General features: G+C 35.7%; 1 pseudogene; it reads left to right on the top strand.

The window, feature by feature from the left end:
• Positions 1 to 9,165: 9,165 nt before the first annotated feature.
• Positions 9,166 to 13,876, top strand: LOC122071629 (annotated as a pseudogene).
• The last annotated feature ends 2,429 nt before the right edge of the window (positions 13,877 to 16,305 follow it).

The following is a 16,305-nucleotide window of genomic DNA, read 5'->3' on the forward strand; positions in this document are numbered from 1 at the left end:
CAACTAATTTTTTTTTTTTTTTTTTGTATTTATAATTTTTTCATTTTTTTGTCTTTCCATTTTTTCATTTTGTGATAGGAGGATGATGCAAATAGTAAAATAGTCAAAAGGAGAAAAACTTTGCTCTATGAATTGGTACAAAGGGGATTAATCCATATGAAATAAAATATATTTTAAGCTATCTAAATAGGAATGTCAAGGCTTATGATCAATCTTCTTAACCCTTAACTCCATTGATATATGGGTATCATTTTTTTTCCTTTCGGTAGTGATAATATCGTGGGTACCTAAAATAAAGGTATAAAGCCACGGTCAGTTACCCTAGAGCACTGGACTGTTACCATATTCAATTTGCCTTAATCCTTTGTACAATGGATCATTTTTGCCACTACACCACCCGTGATCTACCACTGTTGTTGTTGTACCACCTGTATTCTGCCGCTGCTACGATCTCTCGTTGATTGCTACTTTCGTTCTGATTGGCACCGACACTATCATCAACTCCGGCTTCCCTTCTCCACTTCCCCACCTTTGTCCTTGTTAGGATGTTTAGGGTTTCACAACAGACCTTAGTAGGTTTTTATACAGACAATTAGAGCACGAAGTCGAATAAGAACATAGATGATTGATTTGTACCTTGGCACATAGTATGTTGAAGAGGATCAATGCAATTTTTTACGGTTACCTTCTCTTGGCTGTGGATCTTAATGGGTTGGACCAACATATTCCTAAACTTGAGAGTAGATCGAATTGGTTCACTAACAGTCATCCCTCCCCTATCCCCTTTAGCTCTCCCTCTCGCCTGCGGCTCCTTCTCTCACCTCCCCCTCACTCGACTCCCTACCCTCCAACTCCACCCGACCCACACAATTCCCCCACCCCACCTCCTCGCTGCGTTATCAACTCACCTATCTATAGAGAAACTAAAAAAAATTAGCAAAAGATGTCACTTGTGGTACCAGGTTAAATCAATCTAAAGAACCTAAATCTCTATTGCAGATTCAAAATGGCTCACAAACAATAGAGCATTTTAGATTATGTTCTCTCTCTCTCTCTCTAGTCTATCCATCCGTCATAGTATTATGACTCTGCCCTTCTTTTGAGATTGGTAGTAGGATTGAGAAGGAGAGATTCGAACACAAGAGTAGCATGAGTGAGATTGCTCACGACAGGGGTGTGTAGAGGAGGCGTAAGACTATGGGTGCAAGATAGTGGAGGGAAGGGAATTGACAGAAGTTGCAGAGAGCGGCAAAAGGAAGAGATGAGTACAGGGGTTGGGAAGGGGGAAGTTGCAAATATAAGGGAGAGCGGATCATCTGCTCGTACGGTTTTAAGCTGCTCAATGAATAGGTGCCATGTGTCCAATCTTTACGGAGGTAATCTTCCATTATTTTTGTTATTCAAATTTTTAAATCTTTTTTTTTATTTTTCCTTTGAGGATTTTGAAATTATTCAATTTTATTAATCTTTTTTATCTCCTTTATTTGTGGGGAGTTTCAAATCGTGAATCGTCTCTCTCTTTCTTAGTACGATTCTCGACTATTACTTTGTTGATCATGTGTGTCTCTTTCTTATTAAGATTCTGGACTATCACTTTGTTGATCATGTGTGAGTACATGTATGGCTGAAAACCATTATAAAGCATGGGTATAGTAATCGAACTCATTAATCCATCTGAATATAAGAGATTGATAGTAAATTCCCCTAATAAATGCCTTCTAATATTTTCTTCTTTCTTGATTTTATTGGATTTGTTCTGCAACTTCAATTTTAAGTTGCTAGAAATAAGCATACCTTTAGCTAATTCTTCTCTCAAATTTCTTATGCTTCATTGTAGATGATCTTCACCCACAGAGATGGTGATCAACACTCAAAGAAAACAAAGAAAAACGATACTTCAATTACTAAAACATGTTTGAAATTAGAGAAAAACGAAGGGAGAGAGAGAGAGAGAGAGAGACGTGGAGGATACTACTCCATTTGAGATTTTTGGAGATAAAATAAAAAAAAAAAAATTTAACTAATGAAAATCGATAATAATTTATGTTAAGAGATTGTTTTTTTAACGGTCAATTCCAATTAAAGTGGGACAAATGAGGGAAGATGGGTTGATGAGCCCAATTACTATAACATTGCTTGTAATGATTTTTAGTCACACATGATGATTTTGCTTGTAATGATTTTTAGTCACACATGATGATTGGAATATATATAATGAGACGTGGAAGATATCCACAATTTGAAACTCCCCACAAATAGAGGAGATAAAAAAGGTTAATAAAATGTGAATAATTTCAACTTCCTCAAAAATAGGGAAAATAAAAAGATTTAAAATTTTAAATAAAAAAAAGGATTGTTATTAATGTAACAAGGGTTGGTTATCTTTGAAAAAAATAACAAAACGGTGAAAAGACTAATATGTAATAAGTAGTGTGACATTAAATAATTAATTAGAAGGGGCAAATTAGACATTTCATTATCTTCATGAGAAAATTAAAAACTTTAACTAATTTAAAAAAAAAAGGATTAAAATGTAATTGACACAACCAACTTCTCCAACATCTCTCCCCTCTTCAACACGGTTTCATCATGCATCTTCCGTTTTCCTCTCCCTGTTTTATAGGGATCAGAATCTCTTTCTACAAACATGAAATTATAGAGAAAATTATATCTCCTTAAAAATAGGGGCTCACGATCAAAATAAAATTAAAATGTAAATGACCCAATCTCTCTCTTTCTCTCTCCATGGGCTAGAATTTTATCACCCTTCAAAATTGGGGCTGCCGATCATGGTTTTAAGAATCAGATTGGATCGGTAAGGATTATCTAAATAAGATCGGTATTGGCCAAGACCGATCCCCGATCTTGACCAATCCGATACCAATCCACAATCTTCCGACTCTCTCTCTCTTTGACTATTTGATCAATTAAATAGTTAATTATGGACTGTAGGGCTCGGCATGGACATGTTTCTAGTCAATTAATTCAGTTGGACACGGTAATTGGGTTAAAGGGTGTCAATTTTAGGCCTGGCTTGGCTATCCAAATCGAGCCGACCATTTAAAGCTTGGCCCGGCCTGTTTAATAAATGTGTTGGGCTTGAGCCCGACCCTTTTACTAGTCTGGTGTTCACAGTGCAGGGATGTGAACCGACGGGCAACCAACTAAGCTCGACTTGTTTACCTTGATTGAACCCGACCCCTTACCCATGGGAAGTTCTTAGTCGACCCAAAAGCCCCAACCATTTACACTAATCAAGTTACCATATTCCACTTCACCTTGGCTTATATTGTTAAAAAAATGGGATATTATAATCATTTAGGGCATGTTACTATAATTGCGATGTTTCTATTATGATTAGGGATAATTCGAGAAATAGTTCAATCAAATTGAAAATCGTGGTCATACTCTTTTTTTTCTTCTTTTTTTGTCATCCTTATGATATATTGATCAATTTTGGTCAAATACTTAGGTGCAATTTGAACATTTTTGTCAAACTTATTGAAGTTAGATCAAATGATAGGAAATTATATGAAATTTATATAATTTCAACAAATTTTGATAGACTATAATGACTTTGTCGAAACACAATATATTAAGGGTTTAGGTTTTATGATTTATAGTTTGGATATCTTTGGATTAATGATAGATATCTTGATGAAATTGGGAATATTTGGTGAGATTTTGTCATACTTGGGCTATATTGCTTAAAAATGTGATATTGTGGTCATTTAAGGGCATGCGTACTAATTATGTAGGTTTAGGGTTCAGGACCTTGCACATGTAAGAGCCTCGTATAAGAGATATGCCCTTTTTTTAAGAGAGTTTTGGATATCTTGGTCAAACACCAAAGTTAGGAAGGCTGAAGTGGTATTGAATTGTTTGATTAATTGGTTAAAGGCTAAAAGCAAGGTTAATGTGTTAGCATTTAGGGCATTTTAGTGATAATTCTATTCCAAATAGGCATAATTTGACTAGTCTTGAAATATTTAGTAATCCTGGTCAAATATGTGTGTTAGGTCAAAACTTGTGGAGATTGGATGAAATGATATAGATTTTGATAAAATTAGGATTGTTTTGTTAGAATCCCTCCACCGGCTATTCACATGCACCAACATGTTGACTAGGGGAACTGATCCAAATGTTGACATGAATAGATTCCATAATTTCTAGTATATGGTCTTATTAAATAATCTAAACACTAAGGTCTTTTTTTTTTTCTATGAAATAGGCAAATAGCTAGCAAGAGTTATTTCATGGTCAAGTGTATTTACGGTTCTTTATTTGTTTTAGGCCAATAGTCTCATGTGCAGATGTGCCGACCATGTGAACCAATCCATATCTCATGCCTTGAATGGATAAAAAAAATTTCACAAAAGAATATTCAATGAGCCTTGATGGATTCGAACCACCATCACTTGAGAAAATTCTCAAGTGCTCTACCTATTTGAAGTAAAGACTCATACATGAAAGCAAATGAGAGCAATTTTGATATGTTACTGATGCATATCGAAAACAAAAAAGACCACAATCCGAAGTTCAAGACTTGAAACAAATCATGGGAATAACAAAAATCTAATCTCTCATTCATATGACAGATTTGACTACAGGAGTTCAACAGTTCACCAAATCCAAATGCAGCCTTACTGAGATTTGTCATTTGATGAGGACATCACTCAGGGATTTAGTACAATGTTGGCAAATGAGATAATGAATAATGAGTAGTTTTTGTAGTTTCAGATTCATATTATGGTAGAATAATGAAAATCATTACGCAGAAAATAATATTTAACAGAAAAGCAGTTAAATATTTTGCCAGTTTTCTCCACATATTAAGCATCTCTCTCCATTCAACATGGTCAGGAGTTCCATGAACCTGAATACTTGTAGTTAAAGCAAACCACTTTATTGCTCTTGTAAGGAATACATCCAACTAATGTCACAAGTTTTTAGTTTTTGATTCAAAGTAAATATTTCCAAGTCCGAAGCCATTGTTCATATATTGGTTTCTTAAATCCAGAATTTTAAAGGAAGTTGTGGTGACCCTCTAATTATCCAGTAACTTTAAAAAAGACAATATCGGGTCTTCTATTTCTCAGGAAGTAGTCTCAAACTATTAGAAGTTCATTGAAACGCTCTTGTCCAATGGTCCAGAGTTTAGTTTCTTACTGAGAGAGAGAGAGAGAGAGAGAGAGATAAACTCAAATCATAAAAAACAGAGGAGGTTTCAAGAAGTCAGTACTCAGATAATGGCTCTCACTACTAACTTTGCAATTTAAAAGAAATTAATTCTAGTAAGATTATACACATGACATTTATAGAACGCAGGGGAGAATAACAACAATATTACCCAATTAGAACTACTATTGGGTGGGTAGGGGGGAGGAAATGGAGATGGACTTCATTCCCAAAGGGCCTGGACGTAGCTTTAATATCATTTGCTTACTGCTAGAGTTAATTATGCTGGTTGATTGGGACAACATTCCCCAATCAGAACTATTATGTGGCTTATCATTCCATATTCAGAATTATTGTAATGATAAAACAAGGTTGGCAAGCTCTAAACAAGTTAACATACCTGGCAGGATCTTACTTGATGGTCGCTTGGTGGTAGTGAAGATTCTCAATGAGTCCAAAGGAAATGGAGAGGAATTCAACAACGAAGTTGGAAGCATTAGTAGGACTTCCCATGTTAATATTGTCACTCTTCTTGGTTACTGTTTTGAGGGGATTAGAAGAGCTCTAATGTATGAGTTCATGCCCAATGGATCTCACAAGTTCATAGATGATAAGGAATCATCGACAACACATCCTCGCCTTGAGTGGAAAACATTATTCAATATAGCTAAAATAATAGCATTCCTATTAAACTAGTTACGAGAATTTGTTATAAAGAAGTAAGGGGATTTATTGTCTTGGTTTGCCCCTTCCAATTGAAAATTCTTCAAGCGGCTAATACCATTCAACTAGAAAGTTTCGTCACTGAGAACAATTTTCAGCAACATAGTGGACATATTTTGTAATTCTGACCATTGGATGTATAGGATTTTCTTTGGAGTGGACAGATTTTTGAATTTAGTGGATGTCAAAAACATACATCCAAACATTTTTGAGGCCCAAATTGATTATAAGCCATATTTCAAATCATTATTGTAACTTAAATTGAAGATTGAATGGACCAAATATTGATTCAGGTAGAGGGTAATGTGGACAAGAAACACAAAAATTTGAGCACAAACTGAGTTGCTGTGCAATAGATGCAACACCCGTTGGGGTCATAACTGTTAGTGAAGTCCCAAACATAAAAGTTTTGAGAGTTGTCTTGATAAAATTTTGAGAATTATTATGGTTACGGACCACAAAGAATGCTTGAGTTCGATTGTGAGGAATATATTCCAGCTAGAAAATGTAAATGGTTCAATTACCTCTTTAGCATCCTCCCGTGGTATGCCTTCGTGCAATCCCATAAGCTTCTCCACGACCTTAGGCTGCATTTCAAGATAATAATATATTCACATTAAACATTCTTCTGAAGACAATGAAATGAAATACAAAGTAGAATTATAAATGATGAATGATAAATTCTTTTCTTTCCTAATGAATCAACTAGGCATTAGTAATTACTCAAGCAGGACAATTTCTAGAACATACCAGAGATTTTTTTAAAAAAATTATATTGAGGATGTGCTGATATTACATACTGGGCAATCAGGTTGATGTTCCAAAATGTCAGTATAAATGGTGTGACCATGACCAAGCTTTCTGCTGAAGCAGGTTCTCTTAAATTACTCAGTATCTTCACTCTGTTCTCAATTTTCTGCAGCAAAGTTTACAAACTAAACATTGTTAAGAAAATCCACAACATAAATATACATATACAAAGTATATTAAGTTCAAATGGCATTTCTAATCAAATATTTTAGGTGATATATTCTAAGAAATTTTCTCATCGTCACTTACAGTTGATACGTTTATATAATCCCTGTAGAAATACATGATAACATCTTCATATAACCTCATCCTTTCAATGGTTTCTTCCTTAATGTAATTTGTCTTCCAAAAGAAGCATCATTAGAGATATATCATACATCATTATAGATAAAAAATAAAATTTTTCAGAAAAAGCACATTAAGCAGTCTTCCAAAATAAACCCGAGGGAAACAATGATCAACATAAAAAACAACTGTTTCTTCCAAACAAACCTCAAAAAAAAACTCCTGAAAGATCTTTCTTCAATGTACCTATATGAAAACAATGTCAAGAAACAATGAGCCATCAAATTAAGCAAGAAAGAGAATGGTGACCTATCTTCCATGAATTTGGGAATGGGATTAGGTAGGGGTACATGTAAATATAGATAAATCTACTTCCAAACATTCATGATAGAGCACCACACTGGTGTCCAAAAAAGCACACCACAATATGGTGACTTGGCTAAAATGTGTCAGGAAAGGGAATGTACCAAACAAAAAAGGGGTTTGGTGGATAAGAGGCTCATAATATTCAAGGAATTGACTTGGCAACAAAATTGAATGGGGTTATAGGGGCTAATGAACGACATTCCTGCAAACAGTGCATTTTTTCTGAGCTAGATATGGTTATACAGAAAATAAGGTTCACTTTCCAGCTGAAAAAAAATCTATTTGAATTAGTATTATTCTTGCATGCAAACAATCACCTTAAAAGAACTGTTTCTACTCTAGTAAGCTAGGTCAAAATATAGATGGAGGTTGTAGAGAGACACATTGAAATACTGAGAGTTAATCCTCAGGAGATAGAGAGGGACCTGAATGCAATATGAGTCATTGAGACTCTTGAGTCACGACTCACGACCATATCCCCCATTCCTAACCCCTCAAGTTCAAACACAATGCCATGTAAAATAAAAACCCAGGAACATGTCAGAAAGACTACATTCCACTGATTTTCTAATCTACGTACAGTAACTTCGATGATGAACTCGTCAAAACACAATCAACCATGGAAATGCTTTTCTTTGTTTTTGAAAAAAAAAATTAAAATTAAAGGGGCATTAATCCATTGTAGAACTCACCACCAAAGAAATTGAGAGGAATAATTTAACTGGGAAAGAGAAAGATTCAACGTGGAGAGCTCATTACAGAGGGAGTTTAGGTTTGAGATTAGAGAAGAAATGCAGGAAGGCATTTTAGAGAAGGGGGTTTTACCTGCTCACCGAGACATGCATGATACTCTGGGGAACACGATGCTTTCGTCTAAGGTTGGGCAGCAAGCGAGAGAGAAGAAGAGAGGAAGAAAAGAAAAGACGACGTTGGTTGGTTGCAGCGGGAACGAGAGACGGGGGAGAGAGTAGGAGGAGTCGAATTACGATTCAATCCTTTGTTAAGAAATTTAGTTGAAATTCTTGTTTTTTCGTAGACTTTCTTTTATTTCCAGGAATGAATGTGATTTTACTCATTTATCCTCATAAGTTTATTCTCAATAGTATCCTTAATCGTAGTTTTAAGAGTATAGTTGATGTCTTGTTATGTTTGGATAAATTACAGACTCTTGTTATGTTAATAATTTCCCATAAAGAAATTAATGAATGGTTATCTCCTTAAAGAAGTTGGACACATGGTACTTATTTACAGTACGAGCAGATGATTTAAATGGCACTACGAGCAATTTATGAACTAAACTCTTGTACAAGCAGATGATCCGCTCTCAATATAAGGTGGGGTACGATGAGAAAGAATCTGTTGCTCATATAATCACATGATCGTACGAGTAAGCGACCAATAAGTGTCCCACTTTCTGCCATTACAAGGACAAGAATGGTATATATAAGAATAAAAAGGACAGGTGGTGATTGATGACTTACACAATCAGGTGATCGTACGAGCAATAGATCCATTCTTGGGTACGATGGGGTTTCAAGGCACAGAGGGGAGAGAGAGAGGGCACCGTTGCAGAGGCGGTAAAAATGGGAGCGTAACTGGGCACGTGGAATGACCCCATACCCCCGGACTAGCTCTTTTTCCCCAAAGAGAATTTAGCAAACAAAGAGGATGAGGTTTTCATCCTCCCACTGTTTCAGGCAAGCGCAATTCGACGGTTGAGATTTTCCCCCCATTTTCAATTTTCCCGCTTTATACATTTTCTTCCATTTTCGAAAGCCTTTATGCAGAGGCGCAGAGCTTACGTTAATTCGCTTGTTCCTGAAACAAAAAGGGTAGACGAGAGGTCCTGAGTTAAACTCTCTCTCTCTCTCTTTCTCTCTCTCTCTCGCTTTCTCTCTCAAATCTCGAGTTTCCTCTAATGGCCCCTAAAAAATTATCCGATTACGAGCGCCGGAGACTCGAAAACATAAAGCGAAACACGGAGATGATGGCTTCCATGAATCTCTATTCCAGAGCTCAAGAAGTCTCTTCTGCAACTAAGCGTAAGAGGTGTGCTCCCTCTCTCTCTCCCTTTCCTTCTGTATCGCCCACAGACACACACTCTATTGATTAATATTATCACATTCAATTTCTGAATTTCTGGTTTTTGGGGTCTTCTTCTTCTTCTTCTCATGGCAGAATCGAACCAAAAGATAAAAAACCCATCACTGATTAGAAGCCGAAAGCCGAGGCCCCAGTGGTGATCCGGCGGTCTCTCCGTACTCAAGGAAAGAGGCCCATTCCTTCCTTGTCAAGGGGCCTCACGGACGACGTCGTCAAGCCCCCAAAACCCACTCGTCTGGACAAGGCTTATATGGGTAAGGTCTACAACAGAAACCTTATAGATACAATCATAAGCATTGCGGAGAAATCCCAGAAGGAGTCTCAAGGTGAACGTGGTTCTGAGGATATGATCATGGGTACATCCAAAGCTGCTCCATTGGCTTGCAGGAGTCCAAGGGAGGGAACTGGGGTCACGAGTAAATTCAAATTGGAGTCACTGACTTTGAAATCAGAGAACATAGAACAAGTTGTGCCAAACAGGATAGTGAACATGAGGTTCTTTCCTTCCACAGACCGGTCGTTGCATGTTGCTGGGGACGATTCTGGGATTATTGGGTTTTGGGATGTTGATGTAAGGGAGCAAGGAAGAAATGCGATTTCTTCTTATGACGTTCATGATGCTCCCATTTCGGGGATTTCAGTTCACCAGTTCTCATTATCGAAGGTAAAACATGCTGGGATTTTGATTCTGATCTATGCTATTGCTTTTTTTTATATGTATGTTGATTTGGATATGTAGAATTGCGGATGATATATTTGATAAATTAAAAGAAGTCTGTATTTGATTGCCAGAAAAGCAATAGAATTAACCCAGCCTGTACTCATGGTACATATCTGTAATTTTTGACTGATATCCAAGAAATGCTTGTTGTGTTGATGGTTATTGGGTACTTTTTTTTTTATTCCTTTTACTGAATGACTACTGCTGATTCAGTATTACTATAAAATATCATTTGAGTGTACTTGTTGGCAAGGATTGGCATGGAACACTTGACAAATAGAATAATTGTGGAGAAAGGGTTTACTAAAACTAAGAACTGAATGACACCAGAAGAAAGCATACTTCAGAGAGCTATTTGCAATACTCAGATCAAATAAAAATCACTAAACCCTGCTCAATCATAAAACCTAATTATTCTACTTTGCTCTTCACTTGTGTTTATTTCTGGAAATTTCCTGAAGCAACCTGTTGTCTGGTTCGAGGATCTTATCTATGTGAGACACTTGGGAGAAGAATCAACACCTTAGGTGTTCTGCTGGGTCTATGGAACTTTGCAGGTTGCCCCCTGGCACCGTCTCTTGCGTCACCTAGTTTGCTGAATTCTTGGATTTAGGGTCTCATCTGGGCTAGACACCTCTGAGAACAAGGGAAGCATCTTTGACAAGATCAGCTAACCTAGTTGGAAGTGTAAGTTTTTGGTAGCACTTAGGATGCTTTATGTCATTCTGTTTTTGTTCTCAGGACAATTTTTCTTGCAAGAAAGATGCTCAATCATTCAAATGCCCTGAAATCATTGCTTTCAAATCCCCAATGAAACATAATAATACTTTCTTTGGTGATGATAATTTTGGTTTTCGCTTCTTCATCTTTTCAAGGTTTCTTCTGATCCCATAAACACCAGAGGGTAGAGAATATTTTGTCCACTCAAAGACAAGATAGGTCCTTTTCTTTCTATCGGAGTCCCATGTATTTTTAAAACTTGTATCATTTAAAGCAATTTTCTTTCTGAATTTCTCTGACTATGTATTGGCAATGAATTTATTTTCCACTAAAGCATATGAACATTTGAATTTGTGTGGGTTTGTCTCTTTTATTGGATGCAAAATTAAGTTTGTTGAAAATTACATGCAGGTTTTCACAAGCTGCCGTGATGGGTTCATTCGTTTGATGGATATAGAAAAGGAATCCCTATATCTGATTCATTCCAGTGATGATACTATTTACTCCCTTTCTCAACATCCAAATGATCCGAAGTCCCTATATCTTGGGAGCGGTCAAGGAAGGTTACATGTTTGGGATGAGAGGGCAGGGACATTTTCAAGTTCATGGGTACTGCATGGTCATAGGATAAACACAATAGATTTCAGCCCAGGAAACAACAACTTAATGGCTACAAGTTCCACTGATGGGACTGCCTGCATATGGGATTTGAGAAATATTGATGCAGATCAAACGAAATTCCTGAAGAGAGTTAACCATGGAAGGACAGTTCACTCTGCTTACTTCTCAGCCAGTGGAACTTGTCTTGTGACGACATGGTTTGTAGTAGTTATATTGGATATCTGTTTAATTTTCTGGGAAGTTATCATTTGTCACCTCTACTAGTATTTTTAGGTTATTGCTTGGGGCTTTCAAAATGCAATATTCTTTTATCTGATTCCTATTTAGTATTTCTTTGCTTTAGATTCTAGTGTAAACAAATTTATCTGGAAAGTTCAAATGGTAAAAGAGCCTTGATGGTCGTCAAGATTTAGCTGTAGGTTCAAGAAACTTCAATTGAGCTTCTTTTAGTTGATCTGAAAAATAGTTTCTAAGTAGAATCATAAAAATATTAAAATAATTAATAGATCTAGTTATTCTTTGACTTGGATAGGAACAAACTTAGTAATTCATTAGCAATCTGAAATTAAACAATTGAAGCCTGAAAAAGAGTTGCCATATCTTATATTGTTAGTTCAAAATATTAGTGACTTCTGCACTTGACACAAGTCCCCACTCTATTGACCGACTTCCATATATGGGATATAGAAAGATGAAAAAGAAAAGTGCCAAGATGACTGGCTTCGGGTTTGTAGATGCTTAAGGTTAATTTTAAATTATTTAAATCTCTTTTGGGATGGACTGTCCTATTTTAGTTAGGGAGCTCTTCACTTGTCCATATTTTCTTGCATGATCCATATATTTTGTCCAATTTGACTAGTGAAATTTTCTTCTCGGTAATATTAATTTTTTTGTGTGAAATTCTATCTTTAATGTGATGGTTCTTCCTTCCTGATGCTTTCTCCTTGGATCTTCTGGTGTAGTGCCAATGACAAAATTGGAATAGTGAGCGGAGTTGATTTTGTGAACACCACCATGATTCACAATGATAATCGAAAGGGTAAATGGTCTCCTGTTAGGTATGGCTGTTTCGTTGAAGATTCAATGTTAATATATGATTTCTTGCCTCATTGAAAATTTTAAACATATATGGAAAATAAATTGATAAAATGCTCTTCTGACCACATTTCATTTCACTTTTCTGGTTGGAATCTTAACAGTAATTCTTACATTGCTATATTTGAACCTTTGAGAAAGTTGCAATGTTCTTGTTTTCTTAACTGGACATTGTGAACAAGTAAAACCTGCCCAGACATAGGGTGTCAATTTTTTTCAATAAAATCTAAGTCTAGTTACCCTCTAAAAGAGCTATGACTTTTTCATTGTTTGTGGTATGATCAGTAATGGGTGAAGATTCAGATGGAGAGATTGATTGTGATGTAAAATTCATTTCCAAATATTCAGGATTGGGAAAAAAGATTTAATCCTTATGGATTAGAAACCATGGACCAACTCAGCTAATGCAGTATGAAAGGTCTGGAACTCTCCATTGAGGCATTTGTGGGCCTAGCTTCCAAAATCTGACTGGGTGAATGATTGTGGCTATAAAATGACTCATTGTTTTGAACTGCCATAATTTCTTCGAATCTTCCAAAGTTGCACTTATAATCTTTTAGATCAAATGGTTTATATTGTGAAATTGGTTATATAACATTCTCTAATCTGTAGATTAAACCAATTGATTATTGAACCATATTATATGCTTGCTTACCAAGTGTATGGGCACTATACACTGTAGTGAAGATCCATGAGGGTTTTGCCCTATGTTTCTCCTTTTCTTAATCTTAGTAACCACAGTAAACAATGGAACAACCTGTCTTATTGGCATTAAGGACTGTAAAATAGCCATTTTCTTATAAAGAACCGTGGAAACTATTAGCCTGGCATGATACATAGTCGTACAACTTCATGATTTCATTTTTAACAGTCAATGGCGTGAAGCAATCTGGGGTTGGGATGATTCTCACCTGTTCGTTGGAAATGTGAAAAGAGGAGTACATGTCATATCCACTGCTCAAAGAAAAACAACAATGACTTTAAAGAGCCCAACAGTTCCACTTCTGCTTGCTACACACAAATGTAAGGTTGGAACATTGGCTGGAGCCACAAAAGGAGGACAGGTTTATATTTGGACATCATGCTAAGAAAGAAGCATTCGGTGCTGCATTTAGAAAGACTATCAGTAATTTTCAAATCAAGCTGTTGAGCCACCATATATTCTTTTTTGTAATCAAGGCCAATCTCAAAGAATTTACTGTAAAATTTGCAAAATGAAAAGTAACTCTCTATCCTCCTTGGGATTCTTGTTTCTGTTCTGGAAAACCTAATGGGTTTTTGAGTATTATTATTTTTTTTTTGGGGGGGGTGGTTGGGGGGGTGGGCGAGGAGGGGGTTGATTTTGCTAATTACTGCAACCAATTATATTTTAAACTGGGATGGACCAGGTTGTTTAACCAGAGAACAGGGGCTGCTTCACTGGTTGGCATAATCCTGGACCTGCAAAATCATGAGAACTGGATTTATCTTCTGAACATGGTAGTTAAAGGTTGAAAAAAATTGAACTAATCAATCTCAACTACTATTATATTGTAGACATGGAATATGGAGTTGGATTGTTCATTGTAGTGTGCCACTAACCTGCAGGGTTACATCTGCTCTGATTCTCAAACAATGACAAGTCAACAAAAGCGGCCTAATTCCTTTAATGCTAATTTAAAATTTTGACCTAAAAAATTCATGGCTATACAATGTAGTTCCAATAAATTTGTATCTCTTGGCTGTTATAAAAAAGAATAGGAACACATATGGACTGCACATTAACACAGTATATCTTCTATTATGTGGTTGTGGTGGTACTGTGGTAGTGGAGGTGGAGAGAAACGGGGATACAATTTAGAAATACAAAAGACAAATTTCTTAAATAAAATATATAAAAAAAGGCCAAAAGAGTGAAAGAGATCTATTTTTTCTTAAAGCTTTGTTTGGTTGGAAGGAGAATTAAGGGGAAGGGAAGTGAAAATTTCAACCTAAAAAAAATAAATAAATAACTTTTTGTAATGCATTATCTCATGTGACTATTACTAATTCCAAATTAAATTTCACTTCACTTTGCATCCAAATCTTGTTGGTTTAAAATGTAAACAAAAAAATACATGTAAAATGGAGTAATGATTACAAAAGTTTCTTTTAAATGTTTGAAAATTTTACTTTCCTTCATTTGATTTCACTTGCAATCAAAAGTAGCCTAAGGGATTTACTAGCCTCATAAAAAAGACTATTAGGGTGGGTCACTATCTTATATAAACGTGGCATACATGATCCTTGGCATTGGAAACCTTGTAAAATGGGGGATATTATAATTTTAAAATGATTTTCGAAGATTTCAACTAGACGGCACATTGGATACTTGTACAATGTGATCTGGAATCATATCAAAGATGCAAGTAGATAGGGGTGGGGTGAGGGTTTTTTTCAGATGCTGAAGCATGGGGGTATAGGGGGATTTTTTGGACTTTACAGCATTCAATGTCTTATGTTCCTCATAAAAAATAGTAGGATGGATGTAAGGTCCTCCATCACATGGACACACCATCTATCTATGTTTGCCTTGCAAGAAGAAAACATGTGTGATAATATAAATAACATTAAGTTCGCAACGGTGACTTTTAGTTTCTTTTACAAAAATATTAACTATCAAAGTCGAAAGATTGGATTGTTTCCAATAATGTCCTAAAATTTATAGACAAAAAGCACGTAAAAAAAAAAAAATGTAGGTAAAGTCAATACAAAAAGATATGGTTTTAGTTGGAAAAAATTTCTCTTATAGATTTTTACCTAGGGATGTAAAATGATAATCCAAAATTTGTATTCAATTCATGTTCATATCTATTTAAGGGAATCCGTATTCGAAAAATCAGTTTTTGGAAACAATCCAAATTTGTACAAAATATTTCAAATTTAGATAAGATATTATCCAATATGTTTATGCCCGATTATAGAAATATGATTGAATAATAGTTTTACATATGTTATTTTATAATACAAAATTCCTTTATCAAATTGATTGTGTGTTACAGCTAATTAAAAAAATAAATTAAATGAAAAAAAAAATCTTGAGAACATCTATGTAGTTTCAGATATGACACTTCAACATCGACCCTAGTGGGGTACTAGATTTAGCCATTCATCTTCTTTTATGCTCAAATGTTTGTCTTTTCCATTTCTCAGGCTCTCAACATAGATAGTGAGATCACACCACCTCTCTCCAATCTCTACCATGGTTGTGAATGTAGGATAGTTGAAAAGTTGTATTCGATTTGTTTTTGTATTTGTTCAAGGGCATCCATATTTGAAATTTTGGTTTATGAAAACTATTCAAATCCATTCGAAAGATAATTGGATATGGATATGTAGTAATATTTGATTCAAATTCAATCCATTTACGGCCCTACTTATATATGTAAACATGTGGACCAAGTTTCTCTAAGGCCACAGTGAATGAGAATCCATTCACCAAATGACCTTTAAATGTGCACCGGGAGTATCAAGAGGGTATTTTCGGAAGGTTCTAAAACCCTATAAGAGTTTGTGGACCCCAGGATGGAGTGGTGAACCTCACTGCCTGGTGAAGGAAAACTACTATCCTAAACCTTTTTCTTTTTGGTATAGACTTTGTACTAAACTACTATCCTGAACTTGATCTAGTGCCAAATTGTCAAAGATTTTCAATGACAGGTCCT

The sequence above is a fragment of the Macadamia integrifolia genome, unplaced genomic scaffold, assembly GCF_013358625.1.
Source record: "Macadamia integrifolia cultivar HAES 741 unplaced genomic scaffold, SCU_Mint_v3 scaffold_38A, whole genome shotgun sequence".
NCBI classification, from domain to species: Eukaryota; Viridiplantae; Streptophyta; class Magnoliopsida; order Proteales; family Proteaceae; genus Macadamia; species Macadamia integrifolia.